Here is a 20,295-nt window from a genome sequence, read left to right on the forward strand (position 1 = left end):
TTTCTTGGGATTTTCGAGTTTGCAAACCCTTCATAGTGCAAAAATTTTAAAAAAAGTACAAAAATTCAAAATTTTTGCTAAAATTTTGTTTTGGTATTTTCTTCTATTCCCTTTAGTGAGTCATATTCAATAGTCTCTCACAGTCAAAAAAAATATTCAAATTTCTTGTCTATGCAGTCCAAGTGAGTTGGTCACAATTGTTCACTTGTTGAACTTGATTGTTTGATATATACAAATTCAAAACTTGAGCACCTTGAGGGAACTCTCGAATTTGAGTGGAAATACTTGAGTGTGTGTGAATCTTCTTTGGAGTAACCGATTAGTATTTGTATTGAGGAACAAAAAGAGAGAAGAGACGAGCGAATTTTATTTGGAGTGACCGTGAGAATTTAGGTGATGAATATTTTGTTTTATACTAACGTTTCTTGCAGGTACAAACTCTGAAATGAAAATGGAAAGGGAGGTTGGAGATAGTTCGAACCAAGGGTCATCTAAGGTTCAAATGGAGGCGTTGTTAGGTCATTTCTCTAGGATGATGAGGACCGAGTTGGAGCCATTACATGAGCGGTTGGATAAGCTTGAAGTTAGTGCTAGTGGGAGTAAGTATAAGCTTAAAGATTTGGGTAGAGGAGAAGAAGAGGAGGAGTAAAGGATTTTAGCACACTGGCGGCACCGATGACGGCGATGATAAAGAAGAACGTCCCATTCCATTGGGGCGAGGAGCGAAAGAAGTCTTTTAATATTATTAAGCAAAATTTAATAAATGCTCATTTATTTGTTTTGCCTGACTTTGCTAATACTTTTGAAATTGAATGTGATGATTCATGTGTAGGTATTGGTGGAGTCTTGATGAAAGTAGGACCTCGGTGGCATACTTTAGCGAGAAGCTAAATGGAGCAGTGTTGAACTATCCGACATATGAGAAGGAGTTGTACGCGCTTGTGAGGACTCTTGAGACATGGCAGCAGTACTTGAGGCCTAAGGAGTTTGTAATCCATATGGATCATGAATCCCTAAAGCACCTTAAAAGGCAACATAAGTTGAAGAAGCGGCATGCTAAGTGGGTGACGTTTGTGGAGACGTTCCCCTACATGATCAAATATAAGCAAGGTAAGGAAAACATAGTGGCTGACACACTATCACGAAGGTACATACTATTCTCTACCTTGGAATATAAAATCTTGGGGTTTGAGCATGCCATGGTGTTATATGTGCTAGATAGGGATTTTAAGGATGTGTTTGAAACATGTATGCATGATCCACATGACAAATTCTATTTGCATAATGGTTTTTTGTTTAGAGATGATAAGTTGTGCATCCCTAATCATCCATTCATGAATTACTTGTTAGGGAGACACATGTGGGTGGTTTGATGGGACACTTTGGTGTGGCAAAAACTTTGAATGCTTTACATGAACATTTCGATTGGCCACATATGAAGCGTAACATTGAACGAGTGTGTGATAAGTGCATAACTTGTATGGAAGCTAAGTCTAGAACACAACCACATGCATCGTATACACCGCTTCCAGTCCCTAGTGAACCTTGGGTTAATATTTCTATGGATTTTGTTTTGGGGTTGCTTAGGACAAAGAAGGGGAGGGATTATATATTTATTGTTGTGGATAGATTTTTGAAAATGGTGCATTTTGTTTCTTGTCACAAAACTGATGATGCATCTAACATTGCGGATTTGTTCTTTATAGAAGTCGTTAGGTTGCATGGTATGCCAAACATGATGTTAAATTTTTTAGTTACTTTTGGAGAACTTTGTATGCTAAACTTGATACAAAATTGTTGTTTTCTATGTGTCATCCTCAAACGGATGGAAAACTGAGGTTCACTACAAGAACAACGCTAAACGGCTACGGATTTTATCTGTTGTCGTAAGCTATTTAAAACTGTTGTAACTGAGGGTGTTGTCGAAAGTGCGTGTAAAGACAACAGTTAAAAACCGTTGTTGTAGTTTTCATTTTGCAGTGGTTTTTTTTTTTTAAATATTCGCTAATTAAGACCGTTGTTAATTAACAACGGTCTTGTATATACCGTATTTTAGCGACGATTTTTGACTAAGCCGTCACTAATTAGCGACATTTTTTTATTAAATCCATCGTGATTTTTTGACGTAAAACAAAAAAATTACTTTTATAATTTAATAAATCTACAAAAAAAACTTACAATCTGACTAAACTAATAATATTCATGATCTTAACCAACACTTAAAAATTTACCAAGATTTTAAGGGAAAAAACTTATCCTATTTCGAAATTAAAATCGTATAAGAGAGAAAAATTTATGGTGTTAAGAAAATAGACCGAGGGTGCGGATATTTATAGACAAGTTGCGACGGTTGATTAAACCTTGCTATTAGTGACAATTTATGGTTAAACCGTCGCTATTAGCGACGTTTTATATTAAACTGTCGCTATTAACGACGTTTATGCTAAATCCGTTGCTAATTTAAAAATGGCGACGGTTTTAACAAAACTGTCGCTAATTTAAACATGCAACAGTTTTATCAAAATTGTCGCTATATTTAGCGATGGTTTTATCTATAGCAACATTTTACAAAAACCGATGTTGTTTCTCCAAAAAACACGCTAATTCACAACGGTGTATAAAACGTTGTCTTTGATCCCAAAAAATGCTAATCCACAACAGTTTTCTAAAACCATTGTCGATTGTTTAAAAAAAAAAACACGCTAATAGACAACGGTTTAAAACCGTTGTCTTTGACCTCCAAAAAAATGCTAAAAGACAATGATTTTTAGAAAATCTTTGTCTTTTGCTTAAAAAACGATAAGAGACAACGGTTTGCATTAAAATTGGTGATAAAAGACAAAAGACAACGGTTTTTAACAAAAATTGTTCTCTTTTGTGTGTTTTTAAACCTATATTTTCTTGTAGTGGTTGTCAATAGGACTTAGGAACAATATTGCGTGCTATACTTAAAAATAATTTGAGAAATTAGGAAGAATGTTTACCATTTTTTTGAGTTTGCTTATAATCGTAGCGTGCATTCTACTACAAGTTATTCGTCATTTGAAATTGTGTATGATTTTAATCCTTAACTATGTTGGATTTGATGTCTTTACCTGTGAGTGAAAGATTAAACATGAATGACAAAAAAAGCTGAGTTTACTAGGAGTTTGCATGAGAAGGCCAAAGCGATTGTTGAAAAGAAAAATGAACAATACAAAAAGCAAGCCAAGAAGGGGAAGAGAAAGGTTGTGTTTGAGAAGGGTAATTGGTTGTGGATACACTTGCGTAAGGAAAGGTTCCCCGAGAAGCTACGTTCAAAGCTATTAACTAGGGGTGATGAACCATTTCAAATCCTTGAAAGGATCAATGACAACACCTACAAGCTTGATATGCCCGGTGAGTATAACGTTAGTTATACTTTTAATGTTAGTGATCTTTCGTTGTTTGATATAGGTGATGAACAAGATTTGAGGACAAATCATTTTCAAGAAAGGGAGGATGATGCGACCATGATAAGTCAAGCTCCAAGGAAGGCATGAGATCTTTTAGAGTTGCCGAATGGACCAATCACAAGGGGATGACTGAAGAGATTCAAGGAAATATTGCATGGGCTTATGAGCAATCAAGAAGGGCTTATAAGCGAGGTGAAAAGTGCCGAAGGGTTCTTGATGCATGGTAGTAAGTTTAGGAGTCATAGGAACGTTATTCAAGTATTAAATGATGAGGAGTCTAGAAGCTTCGGCGCCCAAATAGCCAAATCTTACCGCCTGAACGCCACACTTACTGTCCAAGAAGAAGATTTCCAGAGCACCCCGCGCTCGAGCGGCCAAACCTTACCGCCCGAGCGCCAAAACTCTAGAACACTCGGTACTCGAGCGGTAATATCTTACCGCCCGAGCGTGAAGACCTGCAAGAAAAATCCTAGTTTCCTAGTTTAGAGACCAAGTTGTGTAGGTAACTATATTTCAAATCTTTTTTTATTTGCTAAAATATATGGACGAAATTTGGAAGATTTTTACACATTATTGATTGAATAGAAATTGATTGTTCTTGAGTTTTCTCTTAAACAACAAAAAGCACTTTTCTTTGTATCCAAAAATCAAACTTATCAAAGTTTATACTTTGTAGCGTTTGTCGATCGTTTCTTACACGAATTGTCATAGGCTTTTCTTTGAAGGTTCGTCTAGTTCTGGTGGTTTTCCTTGTTATTCTTTATTACTAAACCACGTAGTTTAGGGGTGAAAATCACGCACTGCTTGAATCAAAATATCGTGACACAACAATGATCCTTTTTCGCTATTCAATTGAGCGAATGATTCTAATTTAATCGTGTTTGCCTTTCTTCTTAAGATGATTCACATCAGTTCGTCGATTGGATAAATCAAGATCGAAAAGAAAATCAAAACCTTGTTCTCTCTTTTTCTTTCCACCTCTCTGTTGAAACTTTATGTGAATGAATTGAATTCATTCAAGTAAGTTTTCAAATTTATCTTTTTTCAAAAAAAAAATATATTATATTAATAATAATATATAATATTTAATATTATAACACCGGTATATCCCTTTAGACTAGTTAAACGATCAAATTTTTCAAAACTCAAAATATGAAACCTTTATATCTTTGAGTTTTTTTTTACGTTATATCCAAATTTCAAATCATTTGAACTTCATATAACAAAAATATGCATATTTCAATTTTTAAAAATCATTAATTATTTAGTAATATTACATTACTAAATCAATAATTTGTGATATTTAATTCAGGCATTACATGTATGCCCCTCTTAAATGAATTTCGACCTCGAAATTAATCAACAACAATAATAACATGCATAAATAAGGATACATCATACCATCAAAATAAGTAGGGGTAAAGCTGTAACGTCCCGAAAAAACATATGCAAGTTTCAATTTATTGTGTATTTTAATTAAATTATTTTAATACATTAAATGTATGGTTTTAACATGAATATATATATATATATACATATATATATATATATATATGTTTAATTTTTTGATTATTCAAAGTTTCACGCATTAGAGTTTTAAGTTGCATTTTGCGCTCGATTGATGAATGGAGACCGAGGATATTTAGAAAGTAATTTTTATGGAATGATTAATTTTAATAATTAATATGGAGTGTTTTTAAGGGTGTTTTTTTTTAAATGAGCCTTGGTGGATATTTTTACTCGTCGGGTCGTATTTATTTTAATTGGTACGCAAATTTTAGCGAGTCGAGAAACTTTTTGAGGGCTCGGACAATAATTTTAAAAACGTACCTAAACAAAATATTTTTCAGGAGTGTGTCTGGGCTTGTTTGGTTTGTTTTATTTATAATTGGGCTTAAAACTTTTTGAACCTTTTAAGAATCCATTTAGAGCCCATTAATACATGGATTATTATTTAAACACTACACTAATCCACCCTAAACCTAACCCTGCATACTAGCAGCCGTTCCCCTCTCCCAACAGCAGCATTTACATCCCAAAACCAGCAGCAACCTTGCTGAACATTTCGATCCTCCAAAGTTCTTGCATCAAGGCTTTACCCCGCTCCTCCGGCACTTCCCCGACGCTCATTTCTTCGAGCTTTTTGCATAAAATACATCAAGGCACGCATGTATCTTTGTTTTCTCTTCATTCATGGCAATATTATTGCTGATATATATATGAATTCACGAGGATTTATTTTGGTTAGTTGAAGCTTCGGTTTTATGCAAGAATTGACATGAATGTGCATTCCTTTTGTTAAAAACTCATGTATTCTTGTATATGTGCAAGAGACTGCCGTGATTTTGTGTTTCTGGAGCTGTACACAATGGTGAGATGGTGTCAATAGGTTGGAGTCGATGGTTAGATGGGTTAAGTCGAGGATCGATCGTTTTTTTGTTGTAGTTTGTTACAAAACCCGTCACCGTCGGTTATTTTGAATTCTGCGACTTATAGGTTGGTTTTCTGGAAATGTATTCAATATATGATATGTAACACTCTGTGTTATCTTTGATTCGATAGCAAATTTGTAATTTTATGATAGGAAACAAGGGAGATATGATTTTTATCGTAAAGCCGCGCAAAGCTGTGAAATTTCTATGTTACAAAACCCATCACCCTCGGTTATTTTGAATTCTGCAACTTATAGGTTGGTTTCCATGGAAATATTTTCAACATATATTTTTAGCACTCTGTATTATCTTCTATTTGATAGCAAATTCATAATTTTCTGATAAGAAACGAGGGAGATAGGATTTTTATCATAAAGACGTGCAAGCTGTGAATTTTTTATGTCACAAAACCCATCACCCTCGGTTAATTTGAATTATGCGACTTATAGGTTGGTTTTCTGGAAATATGTTCAACATATGATTTGTAGCACTCCATGTTATATTCGATTCAATAGCAAATTCATAATTTTTTTATAATAAATGAGAGAGATATGATTTGTCTCATAAAATCGCTCAAGTTGTGAAAATTGTGTGCATACACTGGATATTTCTAGCAACCTTTGGGCTTGTTTCGTGGTTCAGAAGTGGGCTGGGATGGGTTGTTTATAGTCTGGTCATCTAGGTTTAAGTCACGGTTAAAGTTGGAATAAATTTGGTAAAGTTTCAAGTCGATTCAGATTAAAACCATGACTCCGGTCCAAGTTTTAAAACGAATCATTTAATATTGAAACATGCTCGAGTTTACGTCTAAGGATGCTCATAAATATGTTTTGGGATGTTTTAAGGAGTTTGGTAGACTTCGGGTCGAAATTTAGAGGTCTAGGGGTAAAATGGTCATTTTGGGTTTCCAGGGAAAAAATGGTCATTTTGCACCCCTGGGTGAGTTTTTATCCTGGCAACACCCTGAGCACAAATTTATCATGTTTTTAAATGTTTATGCATCATGATCACGATTTTATGAATTTATGAAATATACGTTTCATGCTTGATTTTAAGAAAAATTTATGCATGTGCATGATTTTGACAAGTGATGAAAATGATGATGTTTTGAAAGATGAGAATTTGTTTTGGCTATCGAAGTATATGTAAATACCTAGGACATATATGTAAATGATGATTATGAGGCCTAGGCACAGTGGATGGGTAATACTAACATTGATGTCCAACAGCCGCTGGGTACCACGGTTCTATGTATGATGGATACATCGTAAATGATTAATCATGACGACAGTCACAACTAATGAACTGAATTCACCAAAAGAAATGATGAATGATGATAATGATGAACGATGAATGATGATAATGATGAACTATTTTGACATGTAATGATTTCATATGGCACGTCTACATATACGCTTTTAAAATGCATGAAAGGTAAGTTGATTATAGTATATTTTCACCGTTGTGTGCTATGTATATGTACTTGTTATTTCTGGTATATGTGTGTTGAGTCTTTAGTTTCATTAGGCATGTGTGATGCATGTGAGCATGTTTTTTAGGGGACAGGAGGTGCCGAACTCTGAGTTGGTAGGACTTGATGTGTGTGCACGACCTGAGGACCATATTTCTTCCACACATGATGTTTTTACGAGTTTTGAGAAAGCATGAGCATTTTTTTATACACTGATTTTATACGCTGTTGATTTTAGGATACTTACTCGTTTATGTTTACGCATATTTTGATGGATGAGCTTGATCATTTTAAACTGCTCTATTTTTACTGTCAAATATTTACAGTTGTTTTTAAATGATATACTTTTCAGTAGAGTTGCATGCGTGCAAAATATTTAAATAGGATTTCGAAATGTGATCTTTAAAAAATAAATAAATAAAAATATTTCCGCATTTTAAATAAGTAGATATTTCAAGAGCTCCCTCATATGCCGCTTTGTCTCCAAGTGGCCTCTTCGACACTTCTATGTTTCCACTGAACCTTAACCATCGGTATAAGCTTGCTACAGAGCTTTCGTTCAGATCGATCTAAAATGCAAACTGGTCTCTCAACATTAGAAACATTATGATCTAACTGAACTTCAGAAATACCAACACATGTGAAGGATCTCATACTTCCACAACATCGACACATGAAACACATCATGAATACCAGATAAAGATGGAGGTAAAGCCATTCGATAAGTCAAAGTGCCTATCCGCTGCAATATCTCATATGGGACAACATACTTCGGTGCTAGATTCCCTTTCTTGCCAAATCGCACAGTGCCACGAAAAGGAGAAACTTTAAAAAATACTCGATCGACATGCTGAAACTCTAAGGGTCTTCGTCTTTTATTTGCATATGCGGCATGTCTATCTTAAGCTGCTTTCAATCGCTGCTGTATCAACTTTACTTTCTGTTTCATCTCATGAATCATCTCAGGACCGGTAACTGTAGCTCGATCAACATCATACCAGTATTACAGGAATCTACAACGTCTCCCATATAATGCATCAAATGGAGACATCTGAATACTACTCTGATAACTACTGTTATACGCGATCTCCACCAATGGAATAGATGATTGCCAAACAGATTTAAAATCCATAACATAAGCATGCATCATATCCTCTAGCGTCTGAATAGTATGCTCAGTCTGACCATCTGTCTGGGGATGATAAGTTGTACTCAATCTCAACTCTGACTCTATTGTAGTCTGCAATCCTTCCAAAAAATGAGAATTAAATCGAGGATCTCTATCAGAAATAATAGACACTGTAATCCCAAGAAACCGTACAATCTCTCGTATATACAACTGTGCCATCGTCAAGTACGTACTATTAATATTATAGGGTACTATCAATCAACAATCACTCAAATAGCATCAATAGTCCTAGCGCTTCTTGGCAAATGAGTCACAAAATCCATCGATATTTGCTCTCATTTCCAAGTCGGCACTTCTAAACTCCTTAATTCACCTCCCGACCTTCCTCTTTTTTTCTTTGATCTGTTGATAATTGAGACATCGACGTACAAAATCAATCACATCACGTTTCATTCTCTTCCACCAAAACTGAGAGCATAGATCCTTGTTCATCTTCTTGCCACAAGAGTGGATAGAATACTGACTGCAATGCGCACGTCGCAACAGGCCCTAGCGCAACCCAGATGTATCAGGAAATACTCATCTATCATTCATTCTCAAACTACCATCATCAGCTACTCTAAAACGAGTATCTTGTTTCCGAGAAACTAAGTTCTTCCATCGCTGAACTCTCTCATCTATCATCTTTGCCTCACGAATACAACCATATATATCAGGTTCAGCTAATAAGGTAGATACCTGGATACGATTCGTTGAGATATTAAAATCATACCCCAAGGAACAACAAGACATCCTCATAGCTGATAAAAAACTCAAATCTTCTGTAGTACAACTAACTTTACGACTCAATGCATCAGTGATAAAGATAAAATATTGTATATTAATTAAATGTTTTTTTATATAAATATATAGTTTTTGTTTTATTAAATGTTTAAATATTATATGTTTTATAATAAATTGTATAAAATATAAGTTGTTGTGTAATTATAAATTTTTACTATTTTTACAGGTTCGATAAAACACGAATAAACTTGGCGTTGCAAATGGGATTAAGATGATTCTTGGACCTGTAGAAAGTTGATGTTAATATTCACAATATTGATGGAGAGCATGAGATAAAAATCTTCTCACAAGTGGGATCAAATTATGCAACAATTAAAGTTACCAAAGGAGTGGCAGTTTTACCATGCTCTAGTATTTTGACCATATCTCTCAAATTACTTGGTCAAATATTCTGAAAAAAATACCACAACTAGACAACTCAATTATCCACATGTTTCATTTTATGTGAAGAAGCAAATTCGGAGAAGAAGATTTTCAAAAGTGATGTGAAATATAATATTAATTTCTTGGAACACCAATGAAGACTTATGTGTAAAAAAATAATATTTTACTTGTGGTTGTCTCCCCAAATTTGGCTATAAATAGGGGTGCATTGTAATGTATTGAGATATCCCTCATTCTATGAACAAATCTTTGAGTTCATAATATTTCTCTCTATATTTTTCTTTTATTTCTTCATTTAAATATAATTAGCATGTTAATTTCATATTCGAAGTTTTACACTTTGAATAATGAATAGCTAACTTCCTAAAGTTGAGATGATAAGGTGAAGCTCTTGGCATGATAATAAGGTTATTATAAGGTAAGAATCTATGTTTTATATTATTTAATCATTATTTATTGTTTATGTTATATTTATTTTTTTAAGTATTTTTATACCCTACTTATAAGTGGGAGGTTTGATTTATTGTTGCTATATGTTACACTAAATTCTTGGAACCATTTAAATGTTAGTTTGGTATTACCAACCATTTAAAGTGGATGCCTTGATTTATTATATATAAATATATTATAATATTAAATTCTTGGAACCATTTAAATGTTAGTTTGGTTTTACCAACCATTTAACTTGGATTCCTTGATTTACTATATATAAATATATCATAATAATATTTTCTTGGTACCATTTAAATGTTAGTTTGGTTTTACCAACCATTTAAAGTGGGAACCTTGATTTAGTGTTTACAAATATATATATATATAGCACAATAAATACTTGACCACATTTATAAGTTTTGGTATATATGATATATTTATGAGATAATAATTTATAACATAATATAAATATGATTATTTAATATATTGGAACCATTTTATTAAGTGGATTTCAATATTGTTCGTTAATGTTAACTTTATTAAAATACCAAGAGTGGATCCTTTAATCTCAACTACTTAAATTAAAATTTGAACAATTAAAATTTACCCATTAAATATTCAAACAATTAAAATTAAAAAGTAACAAAAAACAAAAACAAAACAAAAAGACATTGTAGTGGACTTGTAATTACCTTAGCTTCCCTGTGGATACGATATTCGGACTCACCGAATTATATTACTTGTGGACAACCTGCTCTTGGGAGTGCAACAATCAAAGTCGCAACAAGTTTTTGGCGCCGTTGCCGGGGAAGTATAATTTAATTTCAAGTCTATTTAATTTTGTTTATAGTTTATTTTTATTTATTTGAATATTTATTGTTTTTGTGTGTTTTTATTCTTTTGCATTTAAATTTGCATGAGCATTTGGTCACGTACACTTAGTGGTCGACTCATTCGAAATAACCCTTTATTTTTAAAAAACATGGCGGAAGAACCCATCCAAGAAAATGAAGAATAAATTCAATCTCAACATGATCATGATAGACGAAGAACACTTAGAGATCACATGAATCCTACACGTACTAGTGCACCTTCATGTCTAGTTTTTCCCCCTGATGCATCTCATTTCAATTTTAAGCCTGGTATTATCCAACTTTTACCCAACTTTCATGGCTTAGATTCTGAAAATCCATACATGCATTTACGAGAGTTTGAAGAAGTGTGCAACACATATAATGATCTAAATTGTAGCATGAACACCATTCGCCTTAAGCTTTTTCCTTTTTCTTTAAAAGATAAAGCTAAAACTTGGCTACAAAATCTTAGATCGGGATCCATTCGAACTTGGGATGAATTGCAACAATAATTTTTGAAAAAGTTTTTTCCATCTCATAGAACAAATTCTTTCAAAAGGCAAATCATCACTTTCACTCAAAAACAAGGAGAAACTTTTTATCAGTGTTGGGATAGATACAAAGAATTGCTTAATCTTTGTCCACATCATGGTTTTGAAATTTGGAGAGTTGTTTCTCAATTTTATGAAGGCTTAACACCTAAAGATAGGCAAATGGTTGAATTTATGTGTAATGGAACATTTGAAGATAAAGATCCAAACGAGGCAATTGAGTATCTCGATTCATTAGCTGAAAATGCTCAAAATTGGGACACTATAGGTACAATCGAACCATCAAACAAGATTCAATCTCCTACATCTGGTGGAGGTATGTACACTCTCAAAGATGAACATGATCTTCAAGCTAGATTTACCTCTTTGGCAAGAAAAGTTGATGCGCTTGAATTGAAAAAGAATGGTCAATTAAAATCTGTTCAAGAAATTGTGTGTCACATCTGTGATACAAGTGATCATTTTACAAAAGATTGTCCCACTTTGCCCTCTTTTAAAGAATGTCTCCATGAACAAGCCAATGTTTTGAACAATTTCAAAAGGCCAAATTTTGAACCATTTTCTCAAAATTACAATCCAAGTTGGCGAAATCATCAAAATTTTAGTTGGAGGAATGATAATGCTGCACAATTTCCGCAACCACATTTTCAAAATCAACAAAATTTTCAAAATTATGCACCTTATGTTCCTCCGCCGAAAAGAAATTTGGAAGATACATTGAATTCTTTCATTGTAAAGCAAGAGTCTATCAATACTCAAACTGCTCAAACCATGATAGATTTGAAAGATACTCTTGCTAAATTTGCATCTGCACTTAATGTTCATGAAAAAGGTAAATTTCCTTCACAACCTCTGCCTAATCCCAAGGATCATCATACACAAACTGGAACTTCTGGAACTCAACCGATGGATCAGGTAAAATCTGTTATTACCCTTAGAAGTGGTAAGGTTGTGGAAAAATCCATTCTTGAACCTTGTGAAGATGATGATAAATCAACTCCAAAGGGTAAGGAAGTGGAACCCATAACTTGCGAAGAGAAGGTTCAACAGACAGTGTCACCACCATTCCCTCATGCATTGAAAAATACAAAAAAATCAAATTTGAATTCTGATATATATGATATTTTTAAACAAGTAAAAGTTAATATTCCTTTATTAGATGCAATAAAACAGGTACCATCATATGCCAAATTTTTGAAAGACTTGTGCACTGTGAAAAGAAAATTGAATGTGAAAAAGAAAGCATTTTTAGCCGAACAAGTAAGTGCAATCATTAAAAATAATAATACTTTGAAATACAAAGACCCTGGTTGTCCTACTATTTCATGTATTATTGGAGAACGAAAGATTAAAAAAGCCTTGCTTGATCTTGGAGCTAGTGTGAATTTACTTCCATATTCAGTTTATCAAGAACTCAATCTAGGCGAGTTAAAACTTACTTCGATAACACTTTTACTTGCCGATAGATCTATTAAAGTGCCAAGAGGTATGGTAGAAGACGTGTTGGTCCAAGTTGATAACTTTGTATATCCTGTCGATTTCATAGTTTTAGATACACAACCTATCAAAGCTTGTAATGCAATTCCTGTAATTTTGGGTCGTCCATTTTTAGCAACTTCTAATGCTCTTATAAATTGCAGGAATGGAATAATGAAGTTGTCATTTGGTAACATGACCTTGGAGCTCAATGTTTTTAATCTTTGTAAGCAACCACATGACAAAGGAGATGAAAGTGAAGATGAAAATCTTATTGAAACTCTTGTGGAAGAAAACATTCAAGAAGGGAGTACTCGTGATCAATTAGATATTTGTTCAATTGAAACTGTTAAAGAAAATATTGAAATTGATCTTGATGATTTTATCAGGTATCACTCGTTACCAGGATCAGAGAAAGAATTTGATGCAAAATATGAGAACAAAGACGAACCACCCATATTGGAGTTAAAACCCTTGCCAGAAGAATTGAAGTATGCATTTCTTGGAGAAGATGAAACATATCCGGTGGTAATTTCTTCCAAACTAGAAAGTGATCAAGAAGGTAAATTAGTTGATATGCTTAAAAGACATAAAAATGCAATTGGTTGGACACTAAAAGATCTCAAGGGCATTAATCCACTAATTTGCACACACAAAATTCATTTAGAAGAAAATGCTAAAACATCTCAACAACCACAAAGGAGATTAAATCCACACATGAAAGATGTTGTGAAAACTGAAGTTCTCAAACTACTTGATGTTGGGATTATCTACCCTATTTCTGATAGTAAGTGGGTAAGCCCAACACAAGTAGTTCCGAAAAAATCGGGCATCACAGTGATAAAAAATGAAAAAGGTGAATTGTTAACAAGTCGAGTCCCATCTAGTTGGCGGATGTGTATTGATTATAGAAAATTAAATGACGCCACTAGAAAAGATCATTTTCCATTACCATTTTTGGATCAAATTTTAGAAAGAGTAGCTGGTCATCCCTACTACTGTTTTCTTGACGGATATTCAGGCTATTATCAAATTCCCATTGCACTCGAAGATCAAGATAAAACTATATTCACATGTCCTTTTGGAACATTTGCATTTAGAAGGATGCCATTTGGATTATGCAATGCCCCAGCAACATTTCAAAGATGTATGCTAAGCATTTTTTGCGACATGGTTGAAAATTGTTTGGAAATTTTCATGGATGATTTAACTGTCTTTGGGAATACATTTTATAATTGTCTTGAAAATTTGGAAAAAGTTTTAAAAAGATGCGAGGAAAAAGGTCTTATTTTAAATTGGGAAAAATGTCATTACATGATTACTTCTGGAATTGTTTTGGGACATGTCGTGTCATCTCATGGAATTGAAGTTGATAAAGCAAAAGTTGATGTCATTGCCAATTTACCCCCTCCAAAAACCATTAAAGAAATTCGCTCATTTTTGGGACATGCTGGATTTTATAGGAGGTTTATAAAGGACTTTAGTTTAATCTCTAAACTTATTTGTAACCTCTTAACGAAAGACACTGCATTTGAGTGGACTCAAGAATGTCAAAATGCTTTTGATAAAATCATTCGACATTTAACATCAGCTCCTATCATGCAACCTCCTGATTGGTCTTTACCATTTGAAATCATGTGCGACGCAAGTGATTATGCAGTGGGTGCAGTACTGGGTCAAAGAAGAAACGGTAAGCCTTGTGTGATATATTATGCAAGTAGAACTTTAAACAATGCTCAAATGAATTACTCCACAACTGAAAAAGAACTACTTGCTGTAATATTTGCATTAGATAAATTTCGTTCTTATTTGATTGGATCAACGACTATTGTGTTTACTGATCATTCTGCTATTAGATATTTGTTGACCAAACAGGATGCAAAGCCACGACTGATACGATGGATTTTGTTGCTCCAAGAATTTGACATTGTGATCAAAGATAAAAAAGGAACCGAGAATGTTGTAGCCGATCATTTATCGAGACTAGTAACAGGATCATCTTGTGAAATGACACCAATTAACGATAATTTTCCTGATGAACATCTATTTTCAGTTACTACTACACCTTGGTTTGCTAACATAGTAAATTTTCTTGTGACAGGAAAAATGCCACCGCAATGGAGTTCCCAAGATAAGAGAAAATTTTTGAATGAGGTAAAAAACTTTTATTGGGATGATCCGTATTTGTTCAAGTACTGTCCAGATCAAATTTTTCGACGTTGCATACCCGACAATGAGGTAAGTAGTGTCATTAAATTTTGTCATTTAGAAGCATGCGGAGGACATTTTTCTTCAAAGAAAACGGCTGCAAAAATCTTGCAGTGTGGATTTTATTGGCCCACTTTGTTTAAAGACACCCACGAAATCTGCAAGATCTGTGAAAATTGTCAAAAATTGGGTGCGATTTCAAAAAGAAACATGATGCCTTTGAATCCTATCATTGAAATCGAAATTTTTGACTGTTGGGGAATTGATTTTATGGGACCTTTTCCACCGTCGTTTGGATACTTGTATATTTTAGTTGCAGTTGATTACGTTTCCAAATGGATAGAGGCAATTCCATGTCGAACAAATGATCATAAAATTGTCATCAAATTTTTGAAAGAAAATATTTTTAGTAGATTCGGAATTCCTCGAGCTATGATAAGTGATGGGGGAACTCACTTTGTTAATAAACCATTTGCTTCATTAATGAAAAAATATGGTATTACTCACAAAGTAACAACTCCTTATCATCCTCAAACAAATGGACAAGTTGAATTAGCTAATAGGGAGATAAAGCAAATTTTGGAAAAAATTGTTAACTCAAATAGAAAAGATTGGTCTCTGCGACTTAATGATGCACTGTGGGCATATCGAACAGCTTTTAAAACATCATTGAATATGTCTCCCTATAGGTTGGTTTATGGAAAACATTGTCATTTGCCTGTGGAATTGGAACATAAAGCTTATTGGGCGATCAAAACTTTAAATTCAAGCATGGATGATGCCAACAAATTGCGTAAATTGCAACTTAATGAACTTGATGAACTCAGAAATGATGCGTATGAGAATTCAAGGATTTATAAAGCAAAAATCAAATCATTTCATGATAAAACAATTCTTAGAAAATCTTTTGAGATTGGTAAAAAAGTTTTGCTTTATAATTCTCGACTTTACATATTCCCAGGAAAATTACGATCAAGATGGACAGGCCCATATGTTGTAAAGCATGTGTATCCTTATGGAGCTGTGGATATTGAAAATCCTAAAAATGGTGATGTTTTTAAAGTGAATGGACAAAGGCTTAAACCATTTTTGGAAAATGAAATCTTTGAAGAAGAGTTTATTTTCCTTTCTGATCCTTAAATTTTTATGTTGCATTTAATTTTGTTTGTTTTTATTTCAGGTTTCCTTAATCTTTTATTTTCCCGGTTAAATGGAGGATAACGGTACTCCGTGACTCTTATAGTCGGTTAAATCAGTTTCCCACAATTGCTGATACAAAAATAAAAAAAAATCATTTCTTTTCTTTTCAAAATGGATGAAATTCTCTCAAAAATTTGTAAATATTTTCCCTCTGTTTCTGAAAATGTTCTAAGAAAAATTTATGCAGGAAGGTGTGAAAGATTGAGATTGCTAATACAAAAAGGAATTCCAGAAGATATTCGTCTTGTAATAGAAGCTAAGGTCCGATTAGGAGGAGAAGTTCCACAATCATTGCTCATTCGATATTTGCCTGGATTAGGAAAAAGCACTTATGCGAAAAAACGAAGGGCAAAAAGTTTAGGGGTTTGTCATAAGTGTGCAAGATGGACTTGTGACAAACGATGCAGATCTTTGTGATGTGTTTCCAATAACAGAGAAGATAAAATTGATTTCATTAAGAATGGGCTGAGTAAGGAGTCTTTAGATAACATCTTATCGACTCTTGAGACGCATTCTAGTGGACATGTGCATATTGAACTTCTCCGTTTATGGAAACAATTCAAGATGAGCGTCATAGTCTTGAGAATCTGACTAAAAAAGACCCTGTTTGCCAATTTATAAGAAAATTGGATGGGAAGCATATCCTCGACTCATAGAAGGCGTTGAAGCCGTTTCTGGACGTAAAACCAGAGGAAATTGTGAGCCACAATCACACTACTGTTTATATGCATGTGTGTCATTATTGTTTTTAATATTTATTCTGTTTACAGCTGTGATCCATAGTTTTGTCATGATAACATATTACCCCTATAAAATCTCTCATCTTTCTCTCTATTTTCGCAGAAAAAAAAAAAAGAAAGTAAAAACATGGCTGGATCCTCTGCACAAACATTGAAAAATATTTGTGTATTTTGTGGGTCGAGTCCTGGAAAAAATGAAATGTTTGTAGAAGCAGCGAATAATCTTGGAAAGATATTGGCTGAGAGAAAAATTCACTTGGTATATGGGGGAGGTAATATTGGGTTAATGGTATCTGTTTCAACATCTGCTCATCTTGGAGGTAGTCAGGTTTTGGGTATTACTCCTATAGCTTTAGCTGAAGGAAATATTACAGGTGTTACGATTGGGGAGGAATTAAAAGTTTCTTCTATGTATGAAAGAATCACTCAAATGATTGAAAATTCTGATGCTTTTATCGCACTACCAGGTGGTTTTGGTACATTAGAAGAAATTTTTCACACTGTTTCTTGGGCACGACTTAATATCCATAATAAACCTGTGGGCTTGTTGAATATCAATAATTATTATGACAGTTTGTTGAGATTTCTTGATAAAGCTGTGGAACATAATTTCATTTCAGAAAATTCACGACGGATGCTCATCTGTGCTTCGACTGCCGATCAATTAATTGATGATTTGGAAGCTTTTGTTCATAAGCCTGATCCGATGATAACAAAGATCAATTGGTCGCAATCAAGCAGTAAGAAAAGGAAGTTGGATCATTGATTCAAAAGTCGTGGAAGGTTTGCGTTTGTTTCAGTTTGTTATCTTCAATAAAATCAAGGTGATATCTCTTTCATTATGTACTCTTTATTAATAGCTATTTTGACATTAGGGACAATGTCATATTCTGATTGGGGGAGAACACATTTAAAAAAAAAAACAAATTTTTTTTTTAAAAAATTAAATATTATTTTAAAATAAAACCATGTTTATTGTTTGTACCTTAGTAATTTTTGCAAAAATGTCATACATTACATATTTGAAAGATTTAAATTAGAACATGCATTAATCTATTTAAAAATGTTTAAATTTTTATTTGAAAAAAGGTCATTTTTAATATTCTGATCAATATAAAAATATGATTTATGAAATCTTTTTGAGTGATTAACTATTGTGATAAAATTAGGTATTAAAGTATATGGCCCAAGATATACCTTATAAGAGTGCCTAAAATTTTTGAACTCACACATATTTTGTGAGTGAGTGGAGAGGATTGAGAAAACAGCTTGCGAGCCTTTATTGATCATCGGAGAGGCTATCAATTGTTTAGATCTTGAGTTCTTATTTTGAAAAAAAAAATTTGATATTTCCTGAAAAAAAAAAGCGAAGAAAAAAAAAAAGAAAGAAAGATGTTGAAGATTTATGTAATTTAAGTTATATGCTGCGACCCATTTTTCTCTCATAAAAATACAAATAAAAAAAAAGAAAAAGAGAGAGAAATACACTGTACAAATTAAATAAATATGTGGTCAAGAAGCATAAACTTAGTTTGATTCCATGATGTAAAAAAAATCAGGAAAAAAAATATATATAATAAGAACAACTGGATTTTAAATCAATGGATTTCCTATCTTTTGATTAGTTTAGCTCGTTTGTCTGTCTGCATTCTGTAAACCATTTTTCTGAGCATTTATCTGTATTCCAACTCCATGAGAGAAATCGTTGCCATAAATTGAAACATTTATTAACCTGTGAGGATATGGAGTTGAGACTCTTACTAGGAATTTCTGAAGGCCGTGTACATTTAACTACCTGAAATAAGCTTTGAATTAATCATCTCAAATTATTTCATAAATTATAATTATGATGATTTTAATATAACTTTGACAGTTTTCAAATTTAATTTAAACACTTAGATAGTTCTAATTACATTTTTATTTAAATTAATCAATATGTTTTGTGTTGTTATTAACGCTTAAATTGCTAGGGACTAGCAATAAGCTGGTTGGGGAGTGTGATAAAGATAAAATATTGTATATTAATTAAATGTTTTATTATATAAATATATAATTTTTGTTTTATTAAATGTTTAAATATTATATGTTTTATAATAAATTGTATAAAATATAAGTTGTTGTGTAATTATAAGTTTTTACTATTTTTACAGGTTCGATAAAACACGAATAAACTTGGCGTTGCAAATGGGATTAAGATGATTCTTGGACCTGTAGAAAGTTGATGTTAATATCTACAATATTGATGGAGAGCATGAGATAAAAATCTTCTCACAAGTGGGATCAAATTATGCAACAATTAAAGTTACCAAAGGAGTGGCAGTTTTACCATGCTCTAGTATTTTGACCATATCTCTCAAATTACTTGGTCAAATATTCTGAAAAAAATACCACAACTAGACAACTCAATTATCCACATGTTTCATTTTATGTGAAGAAGCAAATTCGGAGAAGAAGATTTTCAAAAGTGATGTGTAATATAATATTAATTTCTTGGAACACCAATGAAGACTTATGTGTAAAAAAATAATATTTTACTTGTGGTTGTCTCCCCAAATTTGGCTATAAATAGGGGTGCATTGTAATGTATTGAGATATCCCTCATTCTATGAACAAATCTTTGAGTTCATAATATTTCTCTCTATAATTTTCTTTTATTTCTTCATTTAAATATAATTAGCATGTTAATTTCATATTCAAAGTTTTACAGTTTGAATAATGAATAGCTAACTTCCTAAAGTTGAGATGATAAGGTGAAGCTTTTGGCATGATAATAAGGTTATTATAAGGTAAGAATCTATGTTTTATATTATTTAATCATTATTTATTGTTTATGTTATATTTATTTCTTTAAGTATTTTTATACCCTACTTATAAGTGGGAGTTTTGATTTATTGTTGCTATATGTTACACTAAATTCTTGGAACCATTTAAATGTTAGTTTGGTATTACCAACCATTTAAAGTGGATGCCTTGATTTATTATATATAAATATATTATAATATTAAATTCTTGGAACCATTTAAATGTTAGTTTGGTTTTACCAACCATTTAACTTGGATTCCTTGTTTTACTATATATAAATATATCATAATAATATTTTCTTGGTACCATTTAAATGTTAGTTTGGTTTTACCAACCATT

Source organism: Primulina eburnea, chromosome 13 (genome assembly GCF_022965805.1).
Source record: "Primulina eburnea isolate SZY01 chromosome 13, ASM2296580v1, whole genome shotgun sequence".
NCBI lineage: Eukaryota > Viridiplantae > Streptophyta > Magnoliopsida > Lamiales > Gesneriaceae > Primulina > Primulina eburnea.